The sequence below is a fragment of the Gossypium hirsutum genome, chromosome A04 (genome assembly GCF_007990345.1).
Source record: "Gossypium hirsutum isolate 1008001.06 chromosome A04, Gossypium_hirsutum_v2.1, whole genome shotgun sequence".
NCBI classification, from domain to species: domain Eukaryota; kingdom Viridiplantae; phylum Streptophyta; class Magnoliopsida; order Malvales; family Malvaceae; genus Gossypium; species Gossypium hirsutum.
In genome coordinates, this window is record NC_053427.1 from 23917468 (window position 1) to 23926107 (window position 8640).

Consider the following 8640-nt stretch of genomic DNA (forward strand, 5'->3'; position numbering starts at 1 on the left):
GGTTTAGGTTTAAGTTGCGCAATTATATTTGTTGTATGGTTTTTTATAAACATAATCATAACTCCTCTTTAATTCTTATTGTATTAAACTTTTTTACATTTTTTACGTTATTTTCCATTTCATATGCTTTTTGAATATTTTTTTATACTTAATACATAACAATTAATTAGAGAAAGAAAATAAATCTCTTTAAATTAATTTAACAAACACCAAAAAGTGTAAATTAATATTGATATTTGCTAAATATCTAAATGCTTATAGAATTTTTAGAATTTTCCTATACCACCCCTATTAACTTCTCTAAAATTTAAAAGCAGTTGGTTTTATATAAAAATATATAGAGGGGAAATATTCACTTATATTTGTGTAAAATTAAAGTTGTTTTATACTCTTTCGTATCTCTTTGTATGGTTAATATTTTAATGATTCAACTGTTAAATTTAATATTTTATTTATATAAATCATGCATGTAAAATTTGATGCAAATTAAAAATTTTCTAACTATTTGTTTTATGTAAAAAATATCTGGTCGTTGAATATATATATATTAATATATTGAGTATTGTATATCAATATGATAGAGACGCCAGATCGGTTAATAAATTTACGTGCATGACAAGTACAATTATATCGATAAATTTATTGATTGAGTCGTTAAATTATTAACCGTACAAAAATATATGAAAATATATAAAATAATTTTAATTTTACCGCAATTTAAATAGATTACATATTTACTTATGCATTAAAGCAATAGAAACCGTAGACCTTAGTATCTGAAATTGGTAGCTGTAAGTTGAGGAGGATCACATGAATAATGTTTCCCTCCCAATCCTCATTTACTTCTTTTGTTGAATATTTGGTGCTCATCTTTTATTCATGATGTTGACATTAGATATACCTAATTAGCTTAATTCATTAATTGTTATAGTTGTATCATTTTTCATTTCCTTTTCATCTTTATTTTCAATTTTTCTCTCATTTAGTCCTTATGTAATTTCAATTTTAAGATATGTTCTTTGTTTATTATATATAGGTTTCTCAATGAAATGAATTTAGATATAAAAAATCAAAATCCCATACAAAGAAGAATTCTTTTGATTCACCAAATCATAAGATCTCCACTAGGGTGCCCGAAGAACAAAAGTTTTCACTAATAGTAGTTATTCATGTTCAAATGTTGCTTCTATTAGTCAATTTTGGTCGCAAATTTTCACGTTAAGGTAGAAAGGGCTTCTTTCTCCAAGTTTGCTATTCACTCTTTTTGTATTTTTGCAATGTGACATGGCAGGGAATGACTTGACAGTTCTTTTTAAATGTTTGCAGTTGTTGTTTAATGGGTACTTCGTAAGAACAACAAACCCCACAACGTACGAAGATTGAAAATTAAGATTTCACAAGTCTATGAACTAGGACTTTGGGTAGTGGGGACATATATACACTACTTTTGCCTAATAACCAACGTTTATCCGGAGCAATCTTATGAAGTAAAGAGCGGTAATATTGATTAGGTTGAATTAGGTTTTTATGAATTTTCGAATAGTTCATAATAATTTAATTTAATTTGTTTTGATTTTTTATATTAATTTTTGGTTTTATATTTTTAGATTTATTTTAATTTTATTTTGTAACTTTTGGATATTATTTAAGAAAGTTTCAATGTTTTTTCATAAATATTAAAAAAACAGTAATTTACATGTAAATAAAAATTAATCAATAACTTTTATATGGTATGTTTCGAAAAAAATTTTATATAAATCTTCTAAATTATTTTCACTATTTTAAATAGAATAATTTTTATGTCATAAATAAATAAAAATAATTATAAATAAAATAAACAATAAATTTCGTTTTAGTTTTGAGTAATCACTATTTTTAGTTGGCATTCTATAAACTATTTAAAAACTCCAATTTATGTCGGTTTTTAGTTTTTCTTGCTCATCCCTAGATTTGTATTTAAGGATATTTAAATATTTAGCCGGATGTTTTGTATTATATAAAATTTACATTTTTGCTTATTAGTATCATGTTTTACATTTTTTTTGGTCAGGTCCAAATTTTTTTATATAAGTGGTCCAAAAAACAGGGTACTCTCTTTCTCTACTTTTCTTTGAAATGTGAAATATTGTAGGACCCTCGATGGGAACTAGTTAAGGGAAAGCACATTGGCAACCATAACAGACACCATATAAATCAAATTTGTATGAGCATAATAATAAAGTGTATACTATTCACTTGGTCGACACTTCCTGACATATATGTATCATAAGTAACTACATTTGTGCTTGTGTGTGTAACTGCGTAAAGTACACAATTCTCGTTACAATAATTCATCATCTTTATAGTGATATTTATTCGTTTAAGTCCTTTATGACCAATTTATTTTGTTTTTAAACCAAAATATTAATTAAAATATAAAGTAACCACTTCTCTTTAATCTTCAAGACTTACACTCCCATGGTTATTAGCTCTAAATTCAAGATTTTCATGTTTGTGTGAATAATTGTTTGTATCTATGATATTCATTTGTTTTATTAGTATTAAAATTTATTTGGCATCATTAAAATTAAGTTTTGCATAAAAATATTGTGATCTTGAAAAAAAATATATTGTAAACATTAAAACTCAAATTCAATCTTGTTAGATACCAATTATAGAATGAACTAATCGAGTTAAGCTTTGAATTTATGTTTTTTTTTTTAAGATTTCATAATTTTGTTCACATCATTACATGAAATGACTCTTCATAAACATATTGAAGAAATAACAGATAAGTAATTGATTTTTAATTAGCAAAAGACATGAAGACGGAAATCTAAGTTTGTAAATTTACTTCCTTAATATAGCATTTCTTATGACTGAGAATTTGGAATTAAGATGGAGGAGAGAAAAAGATAGATCTCCTAATTTCCTTTTGGTTTTGCTTTAAAAAGTTGAGAAAGTAAACTAATTATAAGAATGTGGCCAATATAGATCTCCTAATCATCTTTATCATCACACCACTTGATCAATACTTAGGGAACTACTTCCATCACAAGTCAAGGGGAGGAAAAGGCTAATGGAGGGGTCCCCTTTACTCCCTTGGATATTGATGTATTCTAGTTGAGCAAATTCTATCATTATTACCTTTTTCTTAGGCTTACATTAGATTTGTAAGATAAACTAAATAAAGACTTTGACTGCAAAACTTCAACCAACTCTCTTTTTATGATTTTGATTTCTTTGTTGGGCCCAACGAGAAAAAAAGGAAAAAAAATTGTAAGGTTTTAGTTTAGAAAAAAAAAATCCGCCATAAAATAAATCTATACTTTTATTGCATTGAAATAAGTTTGTAATCTTTACTTTGTTCTTAAATAAATTTTTAACATTTAAATTTGTACCTAAATTATTCTTTTATTTTTAAAAGAACAACTTTTTTTTTCCTAATAATGGCTTATTTGATACATAAAAAGAACAAGAGCTTATTTTAAATAAAATAAAATAAACTTTCAGAATATTTTTTTAATATTTTAACCGATGTATATATACTCTTTTTTTTTTCTAAATATTTAAATTCAAATAATATACATCATGGGTAGCATGAACAAAATTATGAGAACATTGTTAATCTTGGTCTTGAATATGAGATGGTTGCCAAGAGTCTCTTCGGAAGTAAAGTAATAGCCCAACTATAGTCTATAATGGGCTCCCAAGAGTGCGATGACTTTAGCATCCCTTTTGGACCATTAAGCACTAAAAATTGCTTAGAGGCAATGTTAAATTGTTAATTGTTGTGATTTATGATCTTGCAAAAGATATTTTTATTATATATATGCACTACGGCGATTTTAGAATGAAATACCACCCTATTTCGAAAAGATTAAAGCTCATATCATAAAAAAATGGGAATATCTATGATTTTATCAAAAAAAGAAATATGACATGAAATACTTTTATTATTTGTTGTTTATTTTGAGATAAAATCATAAATATATGATTTACTTGTAAAACGAAACTAGATATCATTAGAGTTCATATTTTGTGGGATTATCACTTTTCCTTATGATGTGATAATTGTGATTATTTGACTTGAGCATAACGAGGTGATTAAATAATTTGGATATTCATCAAATCATGTATTTTGTTGAGATGTTCTAAAATATGGCTAGTTTGTTCTACACTACTTTTATAAAAGTAAGTTGCATTTTCTAAAGTTGGTATTGAGTGAACTACTTGTTACGGTTTGTGCTTTTGGTATAGATATTTCATTATTGTCTACTTGAAAATTTTGAATTGAATTGATTGAATAAATAAATATTTTCACGTGATTATTTAATAATCTTTGTATGAATGTACTTAATGATTTTTGCATATAAATCAAAATATATAATAAAATATTGTCTCACTGATTACTTAAGGTTTAACTAATATTAAGTTGTATTACATGGTTGGATTGTAATGTAAGTAGAAAACTTGTATTAGTAGTTAATCTAAACTAATCATGAGCAAGTGAATGACAATGTGCATGTATGACTTATATACTTTGATAGGTTTAACACTTGTGCTCTCAAGGTAGTGAGTGTAAAGTTGGTATGTGACTCACGTAGGTTAAAGCTCTTAAAACATAATCAAGCAATAAAGCACGAGTATTCTACAAGCATAACAAAGTCAAATTATAGTGTAAAAAATTTCACCTTGAAATACTTTGGAAGTATTCTAAGGATCGTGCCTATAGAAATTGACTACAAGAAACAAAAAGATTATAAATACTTGTTTACTAGCTAAGAAATTTCCACTTTACTAGAGCACAAAATTATTGGAACAATTGATGTAACACCCCTTACCCGTATTCGACGCCGGAATAAGGTACGAGGCATTACTGGACTTATACACAAGCAATCTTGTAGAACTGAGACATTAATCTCCATCCAAATTAAAAATTTTCATATACATTCATATCGTCCCTATTACAAGCCTACGAGGCCCAAAACATACATTGTGAGTGGTTCGGGACTAAACCTAGAACTTTCAAAAATTTTACAACACTTAGAAAATTTTCATGCTTTGGAGGGTCACACGCTCGTGTGGGTAGGCTGTGTGGTCACACACGCCCGTGTGGCTTGGGACACTCCTATGTCCACAGTCCGTGTAACTCTCTATTTATGACATCATCAACGAAATAAGGTCACATGGCCAAGGCACACGCCCGTATGCTAGGCCGTGTGGCAAATTTAATTTTCCTAATTAAGGTGCAGGCTTCACACGGCATGGGCACATGCCCATGTCCTAAGGTTGTGTCTCTTAGACGGCCGAGACACATGGCCGTGTCTCATGCCCGTGTGCTTACTACTTGGCATTTTGCTTTTAAAAACTAAGGTGCATGGGACACATGGCCGGATCACATGCCCATGGGGCAGATCATGTGTCACACATGGCCTAGGCACATGCCGGTATGCCTATCCGTGTAACAACCTGGTTTTAGCTAAATTAGAACAGTGGTTTCGGGACCACAAATCTGAGGTCGTAAAATTATTTTAATATTATTTTATGTGTTTACAGCATGTGAATATGTATGTGTGAAAATTTCGTGAGCTAATTTTATCGTTTAATAGCTCAATTTGAGAAAAATGACTTAATTTCGTAAAATGAAAAAGTGGCATGCTATAAGTTAAAAGCATTTATTTGCTATGGTTTGTTATTTATGAGGTCCTTATGATTTTATTAACCCATTGATAATTTTAATGGACATTAATGGGCATTATATCATGAATTTTGGTAGTTTTAATTAATGGATAAAATGGTAATTTGATTATTAAGTTATTATAATTAAAACAAAATCAAATTTTGTTTCATCATTCATTATACTTAGCCAAAATTAAAGAAGAAAGAAACCATTTTTCATGTTTCTAGGGTTCAGCCATTGATAAGCTTAATTGAGGTATGTATTTTGCTCAGTTTTTAATGATTTTTATGTTTTTGTGATCGTTGCTTTGAGTACTAGCTAGCCCGTACCTTAATTTCTGATATTTTTTGATGAAATTTTGAGTTTCCATTGACGAATGCTTGAGCTTTTAAATGATTGTTGATAAATTATGAAAGCTTGATGTAAGATATTAAAGTTTTGTTAAGTGATTTTTGACAAAAAAATTGTCAAATAGGGATTAAATTAAGAAAAGTGTAAAATGTGTGGTTAAATGTGTGAAATAAATGAAAATATGCGATGATATGAAGCTGTATGAAATTTAGCTAGCATGAAATTAGAAAGAAATTGTGTAATTTGTGATTTTTTTGAAATGAGGACTAAAGTGCAAGAAATGTAAAAGTTTAGGGCCAGAGTGCAAATTGGTTAAATTATGTGTTTGTGAATGAAATTATTTGAATTGGTGATTAAATAGATTAATTTTGCATACATATAGATCCTGAAAGAAAGAAATCGAATCTAGATCGGGGAAAAACGAAAGTTGACGAATAGTCGATTCTGTCCGTCTATTTCGACTACGAGGTAAGCTCATATTCAAATAAATGTATTTGAATTGATTTATTCATGCTTATATGATATTGAAATGTAATGAATGGCCATGGAAGATGAATATGTGAAATTAAGAAAGCATCGACAGTGTTAAAACGTCTGAAAATCCTGTAACAACCATAGGAATAGAATAGGATACATATGTCATGACATACGATTCCGAGATGTGATATCGTGTAAGGCCATGTCTGAGATGTAACAGCCCGATTTAGACCCTAGTCGGAATGATGGTTCCGGGACACGAATCCGAGTCAAAAAATATTTTAAAAATTATTTTCTATGTTTATTATGTGTGAATTTGTGTGTGTGAGATTTTCGTGATTTTATTTTGTCGTTTGAGTGTCCGATTTAATAAAAGGACTTAATCGCGTAAAATGAAAATTTGGTGGTTATTTTTAAAAGGGCCGAATAGTGGTTGTTCTTTTAATGTGGAGGGTTTATGTTGCAATTAGCCCATTGGTAAGTAAAGTGGACTGTAATGGTCATGGTTATAATGGTTTTATAATTTAATAATAAAGGTTAAATAAGTAATGAAGTAAAATGTTATTATATGTTATAATATACCATAATTAAAAATAAGCTGTCATATGTCCTCTTCTTTCCGAAAAACAAAATAAGAAAAGAAATAAAAGAAGCTAGGGTTCGGCCATCTTTTAAGCTCAATCAAGGTATGTGTTTAGCTCAGTTTTTGATAATTTTTACGTTTATGATATCGTTGCTAAGTTATCTTCAAGACCTATGCTTGAATTTTCAATTTTGATGAATATTTTGAGTTGTGCCATTGTTGAGAGCTTGTGATTTTTGTTGTTTGATGATGAAATATGAAATATATGTTTTAGATTAACATGTTTTGTATTAGAGTTTTTGATGATTTTGAGTAATTAGGACTAAATTGCAAAAATTATAATTTGAGGGACTAAAATGTGAAATAAATGAAATATATGGAATTTTAGGAATATGGGTAACATTCAGCCTAACATGAGTGTAGTGAAATTTTGCATATTTTGTGTTTTGTGTAATAGGGACTAAATTGTAAAAAGTGTAAATGTCAGGGTAAAATGGTAATTTTCCCATTTATGTGTTTTTGGACTAAATTGAATGAAAAGATGTTTGAATGAGATTAATTTGAATACGTTTAGATTAAGAACCAAAGAAATCGGATTTGGATCGGGGGAAAACGAAAGTTGTCGACTAGCTGTCCCGTTCCGTTTTATATCGTCCGAGGTAAGTTTATAAGCAAATAGACGTACTTAATTTTAATTAAATACAAAGTATATATGCTGAAAAAAATATATGAATTTATATATGCTATTGCCGAATGTGTATAAGCATGGTAACCTTGTTCATGCATTCGTTTCGACTGAGTTACGATGTCCGAAGGTCCCGTATGAACCTTAAGAATAGTTAGGATACATATGTCATGACATAGGATTCCGATATATGTGCGCGAGTAAGACCATGGCATCGATATGTGACTCCGATATATGTGTGCAAGTAAGACCCTGTCTAGGATAGTGGCATCAATATGTGACTACATGTAAGACCATGTCTGGGACGTTGGCATTGTATGATTTGTGTGATTATCCTAGTGTCCTATCCAAATCCGAATGGTTCATCGGGAAAAGATAAGTTGTGACCGGATGTGTATAACGAGCTAAATGGCCAGATATGAATTATCTTGTTGTTTACTTTGAATAAGGTAAGTATGTAACTTGATTACTTATTACAAAACATGTGTGATGCAAATGAATGATATTTGTGACTATGGTCTGTATATTCGGCCAAATAAGTAGTATTAGTTCATGATACTATATTATGATTTTTTCTTTTTTTGAGTTTAAGTATATGAGTATAGGTATAATAGGTTGTATAAAGACATTATGGCTTTTGAAGTTGAATGATAATGTAATTCGGTTTAGTTTAAATTGAGCTGATTATATTATTGGGTTGCTTATTTGCTTATGACTTACTGAGCTATAAAAGTTTACTTTGTGTATATGTGCGTCTTTGTTTTATAGATTTTTGGATTCATGATACGAGCTTGGGGATTGTCAGCAAAGTCAATTACACTATCGACTGCATTCGGTACCTTTATAAGTTGAACTCGAATTATGGCATGTATAGGTTGGATT

General features: G+C 29.1%; 1 long non-coding RNA gene across 1 annotated transcript; it reads left to right on the forward strand.

The window, feature by feature from the left end:
* The first annotated feature begins 946 nt into the window (after positions 1 to 946).
* Positions 947 to 1580, forward strand: LOC121228003 (uncharacterized). The gene is made up of 2 exons (XR_005925510.1): positions 947 to 1223; positions 1327 to 1580. It is a non-coding gene; the product is annotated as an uncharacterized lncRNA (long non-coding RNA).
* The last annotated feature ends 7060 nt before the right edge of the window (positions 1581 to 8640 follow it).